General features: G+C 36.5%; 1 protein-coding gene across 1 annotated transcript in view; it reads right to left on the minus strand.

The window, feature by feature from the left end:
- Nucleotides 1-12,058, minus strand: part of FAM133A (family with sequence similarity 133 member A) — a 44,313-nt gene that overhangs the window by 12,581 nt on the left and 19,674 nt on the right. Inside the window, exon 4 of the mRNA XM_040999561.1 lies at nt 5,219-5,305. The gene's annotated coding sequence lies outside the window, so the exon portion shown is untranslated. The remainder of the gene's footprint in view (nt 1-5,218; nt 5,306-12,058) is intronic.

A 12,058-nucleotide genomic window follows, 5' to 3' on the forward strand; every position in this document is an offset into this window, starting at 1 on the left:
ATTCCAGAAAGGGGATTAAGAAAAAGTAGACTATGAGATAATAAATAAAGCATCTCCAGAAATACACTAGATAGGTTTTATTAACTTCACTGATAGAGCAAATGATCATTAGAGTCCACTATTAATTTTCCTACTAACTTACTGCATATTCTCCTGCAAATCATGTTTTTTCGGTGGCTTGATTATTTTATCTGAAAATAGGGTTCATACATAACCCCTCTTGCAATTGTATCCCATCTTCAAGTTCAAATGAAATGTTTTTCCAGGATTATTTGGGAACTGTGAAACTCTATGTAAAGGTAAAGAGCTGACATCCCTATGATTACTATCATGAATCATAAAGATACATATTCATATAAAGAGATAACATTTAACAATTCCATGAAGAAGCTATCTTTGTAAACCTTGTTTAACAGATAAGGAAACTCAGTAATTGAAAAATTAAGTACAGTGATTTAACCATGATCTCATAGTTAGTAGGTGCTAAATCCAAGATTGTATGCCTAGCAGATTGCTATGCTATTGAAGAGCAATAATCATACTATACTGTTAAATACTTCTGTAGCAGTAAAAATGGATGTAAACTTTAGCCAAGGATTACAATGAAAAGACAATGATTACTTATAATTTCATATCTACACTTCCTGTTTAAGGTGTTGGGACAAATTACCCCCTACAAGTGTAAAGTAGACTATAATGTTAGTAATACCGATATAAGCTGAAAATCAGTTTCTATAAATTGGAACAATCTAAGAGTATTCTACTAGTTTGCCAAATCAATCTAAAAATTTTCAGATATTGGGCACATAAATACCTGTTGTAGGGTTGAGGTGGAGATGGGAATCCCACTGAGTCAACGTATTCTCTATTGCCAGGTGGATGCCACTTTGACAATAATGAGGATAACTTAGAAAATGGATATATGCATAAAATTTGAAAATGTTATAAAAGTCATTTAAAATTTTTTGCTTACTTTGCCTGATTTTCAAGCTGTTAAAAGGTGAACTGATTCAGGTTTTTCGTTCTCTATCTACACCCACAGGTATGGGGATGTTCAAGGAACAGTGTCATTTATAACCAGCATAAAAGGAGATGAAAACAGCAAAAGTCATCCTGCTGTTCTTTAAACTCTACTCAGAGTTTCTTACTCTGAGATTTCAAATTCCTTACATATCATTTGTGGTTCTCTGCATGGTGGTACATGTTTTCCCCATTTATATTTTAAGATTGACTTTTGCCATTTCCTTTTTTTTTTTTTAATTGCAATGCAGATCTAAAGGATAAAGGCTTTGACACTGTGCAGGCTACCATGCACTCAAGGCTTGACAAATACTTTGAGTCACAGAATTTACTAACTTGATAACACCATATCATACAAAACTGGCTTGTCAGTTATGTTTATCTGTTTACCATATCATTATTGCCTGCTGTGCTCAATAATATAAGATAATGCCATACCAGGAAGTTACATGCTTTCACATTATTCTTTAGAATTATTTTCACACTTTGACACAGAATTAACTAACCATGTAACTGCCTCAATTAGAAATACAAAGACATCTGTGCATTTACTTGGATACTCCAGATTCAACACTCTTTCTCATCTCTAGATAAAATTATTTCTAACCTAACACTATCCATCAGTCCTGAGTATGAGCATATAGATTACTTACGAAATTCATTATATGCTCAGATAAAGAAACTTATCAAAATTTTCTATTTTGTTTGGCCCAACCACTTCCAAAATAGCTCATTAGGACATATTCAGCATAGAAAAAAAAATTGATACCTAAAAATTTAGAGACACTCAAAATGCTTATAATACAATAACACAGTATGCAAATTGTGGCTGATTCTGTCAAAAATATATGATCTGGTAGCTGGCAACGTGGAGCAACAGGTTAAACTGAAGTCTGTAATGCAAGCATTTCAAATCAGTGGGTAGGGCCCAGCACAGTAGCTTAGTGGCTAAAGATTTTGCCTTGCACACGCTTGGGATGCAGGTTCTAATCACGGCAGCCCCACTTCCCATCCAGCTCCCTGCTTCTGGCCTGGGAAAGCAGTGGAGGACGGCCCAAAGCTTTGGGACCCTGAATTGGTGTAAGAGACCCAGAAGAAGTTCCTGGCCCCTGCCTTCTGATCACTTTAGCTCCAGTGGTTGAGGCCACTTGGGAAATGAATTATTAGATGGAAGATCACCCTCTCTGTTTCTCCTCCTCCCTGTATATCTGACTTTCCAGTAAAAATAAATAAATACATAAATAAATAGACAAATCAAGGGATGGGATCCAATACCAGTTGCTCTACCAGCTGATGCTAATGCACCTGAGAAAGCAGCAGGAGATGGCCAGAATACCTGCTAGCGCTAAATCCACAAATATAAAATCTGAGGTTTCTTGATAAGACCCAGAAGCAAAGCCAATAAAGGAAGATATAGACAAATGGGATTACATCAAGAAAAAAAGTTGCTGTACAGCAAAGGTTACAGTAAAGTGGCAATTAGCAGACTGGGAGAAATTGAATGCAAATTAAGCATCTGATGAAGGATTAATATTCAGGAGCTGCCAGTACTTTCTATTAAAATTTTTTGGAAAAATATCAAATTGGTTCATTTCTATCTATTTTTCTAAAATACAAGTCATATAAACATGGATTCAGTTTGTTTAGTGTTAGTATTAGCCAATGGACCTTGGAAGGATTTCTTCATCTTTGAATTAGCAAGACTGACAATATTTCAGAACTATCACTTAGGAAGAACCCTCGGAGTCTGCTCCATATTGGGATCCTGAGATAGCACTGGGCAGCTGTTCCCCAGCCCCAGTTACTGAGATGGTTGGGAGGCTGGAGGTGGCTTCCTTCCTTATCTCTCCCTTCCCCCAAATACAGAAGGAAGAAAAATAAAATCCTTCACTCTTCCCACCCTGATCAACTACGCAAACATCATCAAAAATAACATTAAAGTCTGCTTATAAAAATGTACTTATGAAATTTGCTTAATTTGTATAAATAAAAAGGAGAAAAATCATTCTAGTTTAAAAATAGGCAGAGGATTTCAAGAGATATTTCTCCAATTATGATACATAAACATCCAATAAACACATGAAAATTGAAAAAAAAAACCAAGAAGAAAATTGAGTGAGAGGTAAAGATTCGAAAACCACATTAAATGACGAAAGGAGGTACAAACAGACAAATCTAGATTGTAGGAGACTATATAAAACAAACAACATTCTCTCCTAGGAGTCTGAGGTTGATTCCATGGCATAAAAAAGTTATTCTTCTGGCTAAGGTATGGGTATACTGTATGGGTGCTGGTTTGAATCCCAGCTGCTTCATTTCCGATCCATCTAACATGCCTGATGAAACAATGGAGGATGAGCCAAGTGCTTGGGCCCTTACACCCATACTGAAGACTCAGAAGAAGAAGCTCCTGGCTCCTAGTTTCCAGCCAGCCTAGCTCCAGACCTTGTGGTCGTTTGAGGAGTGAACCACAAATCAAAGATCTATCTCTCCTCTCTATGACTGCCTTTCAAATAAAAATAAATAAATCTTTTACAGAGAAAGTTCATTTTATGGGGAATATGTAGATTTTTTTTTTAGGAAAAAGTACATTTAGAGGAATAATTAAATGTCATATCTAAGCCTTAATCCTATCTTTTTCAATACAAAACATGCATATGCTGTTTCTTTTGGAAGTGATGAAATGTTCTAAGATAATATTGTCACCATGGCTCACAATGCTTCTAAACTTGCACCAAGTCGCTGAATTTTAAACTAAAAATGAATGATTTTCAAGTGAACGTCACACTCCAACAATGCTGGTTTAAAATTTTGGGGTGTATCTAAAGAATTAAATATTCACTGGACATTAGCTGGCATCAGGGAATTATTTTAGATAGTTTAATTATGATAGTATTGAGATTATGGAGAATACTCTTAGTTTAAGAGATATACACTGAAATGTTTATATGGAAAGTATTGTGAAGACTCTTAGTTTAAACTCATGCAGCAAAAAAGAGAAAGGATATACCAAAATCATAAAAATGAAAAATTAGAACTCAACTTTAGATTATGGGCACACAAATGTTTGCTATAATAGCTTTTCATGTTTTCTACATGTTTTAATATTGTGTAACAAAAATTCCAAGACTTTATTAATTTCAGGAGAGAAAAAACATCATTTGATGGGATTAAGATATTAAGTTGGAAATGAAATAAATTTTGTCTTTGACCACCTTAACCAACTGGGTCTTCTTATCAATATGAGTTAACCAAGTATATGGGAAAACAACACATTATTTATCTACATGCAGATTTGTCCCAGAGTCATACCTGCGGCAAGATAAATACTGACCATGCAATTAATGTTTCTATTTTGCTTTCCATCTATTCCACCTTTAATTGCATTTTTAGCTGCTTCCTTTTTATTGTTTTTAACTCGTGGATTTAAGGATATTCTGAACCAATTATTCTTGGCATAAAGTCCAAAGGCCTTAACTGAATTAATGGGCTGCCGTAACAATAATCTAGTCACCACTTACCTCTTCATCTTAACTTTGCTACACACATCCTTCACTTCTCTGCATATTAACCACAGTGTTTATAATATGCTATGTTCCCTGTAACCAAGATCTCTGCACATAGTGCTCATTATCTAAGTGCAAATTCAAATTAATTTATTTTGCAAAGGCCTCTTTAGAGATCTTGTAAATGATTTGACTGATAATTTAATTTTGGTAGAACCTTGCACTTTTCACAATTGTAGCGAGCTCTTTCTTTAATCACTTAATACCATTTACTTCACATGGAAAGGATCCATGTCTGTTGTGCTCCCCATAAAAGTGCTTAAATAAAAACTAGAAACATATAAACATGTTATTGTCTCTCTGTTTAAAAACCAAGAGAAATTGCCTCTATCAATTCCATTTCCAGACTCATATGCTCCTCCACATTCCTCTTTCCCCCTTTTGAAGCAAAATACCTGGAAACTCGTGGCTTTACAGATCTCTACTTCTTCCTTCCAACATCTCTTGAACCCATACCAACGGGGTTTTTATTTCAACCACTTCATGGGATTTTTTTTTTTTTTTACACAGAACAACAGTCCTGACATTTTAATCTTAATAAAGCACGTGACACAATAATCATCCTTCATGTTCACCTTATCAATCAGTAATATCTGATAGAATTCATTACTATCCTAATCTGAAAAACGTACCTCAGTTGGCTTCCAGAACAATACACACTTCTTGGTTTTCGTTTAACCTTTCCAGCAGCTTTCCAGCTCCTTTTCCAGGCTCTCCTACTTTAACCAGAGATACAAAAGGAGATATTGTTAAAATTTTGTGCACTAATTTGGCAGTAGATTTTAGGTTACAGAAATAAAATTTAAAGTAATGAGTAGTTTGGTTAAATATGAAGAATGACTTCAAACAGAACAAAAATCTTTTTTCTTTTTTTATCCAGGCAAACTAACCCTCTACCTTAGAAGAGTGAGTAAGACTTTAACATTAGTTATTTATTCAGATTAACTACAGAATATTCAATCTCGTTTTTTTTTCTGCTCCTAATTGTACAACTAACGGATTTTGTTCTCATTACCTATCATAATCTCCTTATTTTTAATCAAATCATTTTTGCAAAACTCATTTTTTTAAACCAAACTCTGTCCCATCATTTACTTTTTGTTCCCCATCATTTCTAGTTGCTTCCATAGTTCTTCAAAATTAACAAAGTAATGCACATAAGTGTGATTTGGGGATATTTTTTTCTACATAATGTTTCCATATTGATTCAGCAATCTATGGAATAAATTATTTTCTATGTTTTTATGTTACATAAATGTTGGTGAACAGTACTGATTAACACAGAATTTCTCACAGTAATAATAGCTATTCTTCTAAGACAATAACTCAGAGTAAAGATCCAGGACCCAGTGAGAGTCACTTAGATACTTTCAGGGTTCAGCAAAACTCTCCTTTACTAACTTCTGTGTTAGGCCTTATTTGCTTCATATAATATTTGAAACAACGCATTATCAAAACAGATTGAATGTAGAAGCAGATGGATGCAGTAGCATAGCAGCCAAGGTCCTTGCCTTGCACAAACAGGCATCCCATATGAGTGCCAGTTTTGATTGCAGGTGCCCCACTTCCCATCAAGCTCCCTGCTTGTGGCCTAGAAAATCAATGGAAGATGGCCCAAAGCCTTGGTACTCTGCACCTGCCTAGGAGACCTAGAAGAAGCTATTGGCTCCTGGCTTCAGATCGGCTCAGTTCTGGCTGTTGAGGCCACTTGGGGAGTGAATTATTTGATAGAGGATCTTCCTCTCTGTTTTCCTCCTCTCAGTATATCTGGTTTCCCATAAAAATAAAGTAAATATTTTCTTTTTAAAAAGAAGCAGATGTATAAGAATTATTGCCAGAAAATAGATTTAAAAAATACAAAACAAACTTGCTTAAATTTTGCTCTTAAAAACATAGCTATTTTAATGCTCCTTAGCTAGCATGTAATAGTTTTCTTCTTGATGTTTTCAAGTGAGTGAATAATTATTTGAAATATTTTTCACTTTTAGTTTCCAATGCCATAAATATCAACAGCTATTAGATATTCTCGTATCATTTACCACATGTACAATACTCTTATGGTTCCTTAGTAATTTGTTTTATTTACATGAAAGACAGACAGAGAGAGAGAGAGAGAGAGAAAGAGAGAGAATCACCTATCCCCTATTCACTCTTCAAATTCCAGAACTGGTAAAACTTAGCAAGTCAGAACCAGGAGCCCAGAACTAAATTTGGAAGTCCTGCATATGTAACAGATTGTAGCATTTAAGCCATCACTGGCTGCCTATTGGAGAGTACATCAGCAGGAATCTAGATTGGAGAGTGCAACTGGGATTCAAACATATGCACACACACACACACACACACACACACACACACATATATATATATATACATATCATATATATTTTTTCTAATGATGTTACTCTGGACCACATTACTTGTCGACAAATACAGATCTTGGGTTTCAAAGAAGACTTACAAACAATATTTTAGGAGACTACTCATGAATTTACATTCCTAAGATGGTCCTTAGGTGAATACTGTACACATCAGGGAAGGAAAGTCAAATTAATTGGTATTCAGACTCTGGAATCTGAAAATACTTCTGACCCTGCTCTTACTTGTCCGTCACAAAACTGCTTCCTACCTCCCCACTGTAGGTTGGCCCCAGTACTGTTCCCTCCACCATCACTATTCTTCCTGCTCCACCTGCTACCTCTCCCCGTTATTGTCCCACCAAAAGTCCTCTGTAGCAAAACCATCCCTTCACTCCTCCTTCATCCTCTTTTTCTCCTGACATACTTTTTCATCATACCTCTTCCCTATCTCCTAAACACTTCTCCAACTGTACTTGTCCAATTCAACAGCTGATCATTACTGGAGAAAGCTAAAGAATTCATAACAGAAGAGTTTAAGGACCAAAAGATGAATATTTTCACACATCTAGCCCTTATACAGTAGGAACAGCACATTTAGCTGGCTTTAATTGAAGCAGAAATGGGGAGATGTTTCTTGACAATCAATCATGCTCACAATCTATTCCAAGCCATTCCTCACCACCTACTTGTTTGTTTCTGCTACCAAAGAGAGCCTCATTAGAAACTATTATTTTCTGTTCTTCACATTGGAATACACAGTGCCTGAAGCTGGTAGCCTCTTTAGTTACACCTATTGTCATCAAACTGCCATCTGCTTCTTCAATAGTCTTTGTAATTTTAGCATGCAATTCTGATGAATCAGAGGTTTAAAACTGGTTATAGGGCCCACCGCGGTAGCCTCGTGGCTAAAGTCCTCGTACACCTGACATGCCATATGGGCAATGGTTCTGATCCATGCAGCCCTTTCAATCCAGCTCCCTGCTTGTGGCATGGAAAAGCAGTTGAGAATGATGCAAAGTCTTGGGACGCTGCACCCGGGTGGGAGACCCAGGAGAAGCTCCTGGCTCCTGGATTCAGATTGGATCAGCCACTTGGGGAGTGAATTGTGGCTGGAAGATTATCCTCTCTATATATTTGCCTTTCCAATAAAAAACAAATAGAAGTTTGCTTTTAAAGTACTGGTTATAATTTTATGCATTTTCCAGTTAACAGGGACCTAACAGAAATCCATAAAGTTTTGTCAAGCATAGAATGGATATTTTTTTACAGATTTATTTAGTTATATTCGAAGGGGCAGATTTACAGAGAGAAGGAAAGGCAGAAAGACATCTTCCATCCGCTGCTTTACTCACCAAATCGCTGCAATATACAGATCCAATTTGATCCAAAGGCAGGAGTCAAGAGCTTCTCCTGGGTTTCCCACAGGAGTGCAGAGGCCCAAAGACGTGAGCCATCCTCTCTGCTCTCCCAGGCTATAAAAGGGAATTGGATTAGGTTTGGAACAGCCAAGTCTTGAACTGGCACTGATATGGGATGTGGTGCCACAGACAGTGGACCAGCTTGCTGTGCACCTAGCTATCCTGAAGAATATATCTTTAAAAACAGTCACCAGACATGAAGGATAGCAACACCATAAATTTAATAGAAGAAAATCTCAGCAAAACTTTGCAAGACATAGATTTAGTCAAAAACTTCTGGAAAAGACACCCTAAGTGCAGACAATGAAAACAAAATAAATGAAAACAAAAATAAACAAAAGGGGATTAGGTCCAGCTAAGAAGTTTCTGAAGTGAAACAATAACAGCAACAACAACAACAACAACAAAAACCTCCACAAAGTGAAGAAGCAGCCAACAGATTAAGAGAAAATATTTGCAAATCATGCAACTGATACAGTATTAATATCCAAGATACAGAAAGAGCTCAACCAAATCAACAAAAACAAAACAAACAATGCAGTAAAGAAATGGGCAAGTTACATGAATATTTTTCAAGCTGAAACACAAATGGCCAACAGACACATTGAAAATGCATGACATCACTAACCATCAGTGGAAAAAAATAAAAAGCACATTGAGGTTTCACCACACCCCAGTTAGAAAGGCTATCATAGAAAAAAAAATAAAATAAGGGCCAGTACAGTAGCATACTGGCTAAAGTCCTTGCCTTGCATGCACTGGCATCCCATATGAGCACCGTTTTTTGGCCCGGTGGCCCGGCTTCCCTTCCAACTACCTGCTTGTAGCCTGGGAAAGCAGTCAAGGATTACCGAAAGCCTTTGGACCCTGCACCTGTGCAGGAGACCCAGAAGAAGCTCCCAGCTCCTGGCTTCAGATCTGCTTAGCTCTGGTGGTTGTGGCCACTTAAAGAGTGAACCAGCAGAAAGAAGATCTTCCTCTCTGTCTCTCCTCCTCTCTTCCTCTCTGTCTCTCCTCCTCCTCTGTCTCTCCTCTTCCTCTCCTCTCCTCCTCTTTTTATTTCCAAAAAATAAATAAATCTTTAAAAAATGAAAACATATTTTAAATTAATCAATTAATTAAATTTCTACAATAATAAAGAAATCTTGGGATTAAATGGAAAAGGTATACTAACTCACTCTTGCTGAGAATATAAACTAGTACAACCATTATGGAAGATGATATGGGGATTCCCCAGGGACGTGAAAATAGATCTTTCATGTGACCTAGCTATCCAGTCCTAGAAATTTCCCCAAATGAAATTAAATCAGCATTTAAAAGAATCAACTATACATCCATGGCATGTGTTTATTGCATCTCGATTCAAAGCATCTAAGATATAGAATCAACCTGTATATCCATCAGTGGATGACTGAGAAAATATTTTAAATAAACCATGGAATACTACTCAGCCATAGAAAAAAAAATGCAATTCTGGATTCTATAATAAAATGGATGCATCATCTGGAAGCCATTATGCTTAGTAATAAAAGCCATTCTAAAAAAGAGAAATACCAAGTTTTCTCTGATTTGTGGCACTTAATGTAAAACACATAAGAAAGTATAGAAATTAATTGGCACTTAGGGATTGCGTAGGGATTGGATTGTCATTTTAGTCCATTCCAGACAAATGAAATATTTGATGCTGTGATTTTTTTTTTTTTACTTGTTGAGGATCATGATTACTGGAAAATTCACTTTGTTTATAAAGAGTGAATCCAAATTTTACCTGCTTACATTATTGAATAAAAGGAAGAGAGGTTATGGTAAAGGGTGAGGGAAGCAGGATAATGACAAGGCTCATAGACAAAGTTGTTGTCTATGAGCTATTAGTCTATGAAGCAATGGGTTCTATTCTGCTTATAGCAATAAAAAAAATTAAAAAGAAAAGTGATGTGTGGGGCAAAGGTACTTTTCAACATGAATATGTTCATTATCTTGTCCAATCTGAATTTCCAAGATGCGTTTAAATAAGACAGGTTATTGCGTATCAATAAAACTAAAGCTATAAACCAAGACACAAAAGAAAAGAAAAGAAAAAAGAAATGAAACGAAACAAAAAGAAAAGAAAAGAAAAGAAAGAAAAGAAAAAGTAAAAAAAAGCAAACAAAGCTATCTTTATAGAGCAATGCTATTCAAGTTGCACTTCACTAACTCTCAGGAACAAAATCATATAGGGTGAATTTGTATCAGAATCTCTGGGAGTAAATCCTGAATTTTAAAATACTGTAAAATATTCTCAGGTTACTGCAGTATAAATTAAAATCTGAAAACTATCTTCATAGAAAAAAATTTGGTAAGGTACACAAGTATAGAAAAACATGCATATTTGTTATCATCCTCTTTTTCTTTTCTAGATGGAGAATGAATATGCTCTTCTATAGAGATACAATAGCTACTTCATTTTATGTAAAAACAATCTACCATGGTATCAGGGTACTGTGAAATCAGGTCACAAAATGGAGTCACTTTGGTTCAGGCCTGCTTAAGTTTGCTAACCTGCTCTTTATGCTTCTGAACAAAATGCGTTGCCAGTTTCCTGCTGTTTGGGCCAGCTCATAAGGAGAAACATACCCTTCAAGCAATCCTCGGTAACAGGAATCGGTGTTGTGTGATTTATTCATTCATTCATTGTTCTTATGATTGCTTCTGTGGCTGCTCAAGCCCACCCATTGTCACCATGGCACCCTCCTGCAAGTTGCTATAGCCTACTCATTGTCCACCCTTTGTTTCCATGGCAGCCTTCTGTGACTGCCCAACTCACCTGGTTCCTGTGGCTATTAACTCACTCTTTCTATAAAAACCCATCTAACCCTTACCTCGAGGTCACTCTCTGAAGGAAAGGAGACCTGACTCCAGCTGGTTAGTCTGTTTACCTGCCTCCTCAACAAACTTTGCTGCTTAGCAGAGTTTTCTGGGCTGCACTTATTGGGAAGAGGCTTGGGTTGGATGCAACCATACAGTGGAACCAAGATTAGTGAAGGAGCTAACTCATACTCACTAAAATCAGAAAATATCTCAGGATAAATCAGAATGTCCATCTATTTTTAAAATATTAATTAATTAATTAATTAATTAATTAATTATTGGAATGACAGATACACAGAGAAAAAGAGATACAAAGATCTTCCATTTGCCGGTTCACTCCCAAAATGGCCACAACCAAGCCCAATTGGATCCAAAGCTAAGAGCCAGGAACTTCCTTCAGGTCTCCTACATGGAGGCAGAGTCCCAAGGCCTTGAGCCATCCCACATTGTTCTCCCAGGCCACAAGCAGGGAGTTGGATGGGAAGTGGAGCAGCTGTGACATGAACCATTGTCCATCTGGGACTCTTCACACAAGGCAATGATTTTGTCACTAGGCCACTACTCCAGGATCGGCTCGTCTATTTTTATGGGGAATACACTAATCGTGAATGTTCAGTTTGTTAACTAGTATAATCTGCCTCTATTAGAGATTGCACACAGAAAACAAATTGCAATCAAAGAGCCTGGGTGAGCCTCATATTATTTTTAAGAGGAGTTAGTATACTTTGTTACAGATTATTACCTGAAAATTTAATTTAGTCTGCTTACAGATCCCCATCATGGGTTAAGAACTAGAGTCCCCAGTTTGTGAAACAGAGAACTCTTTTTGCTAGTCAGTGCCGAAGAT

Source organism: Ochotona curzoniae, unplaced genomic scaffold (assembly GCF_017591425.1).
Source record: "Ochotona curzoniae isolate NIBS_2020 unplaced genomic scaffold, NIBS_Ocur_1.0 scaffold_1852, whole genome shotgun sequence".
In the NCBI taxonomy this organism is placed as follows: domain Eukaryota; kingdom Metazoa; phylum Chordata; class Mammalia; order Lagomorpha; family Ochotonidae; genus Ochotona; species Ochotona curzoniae.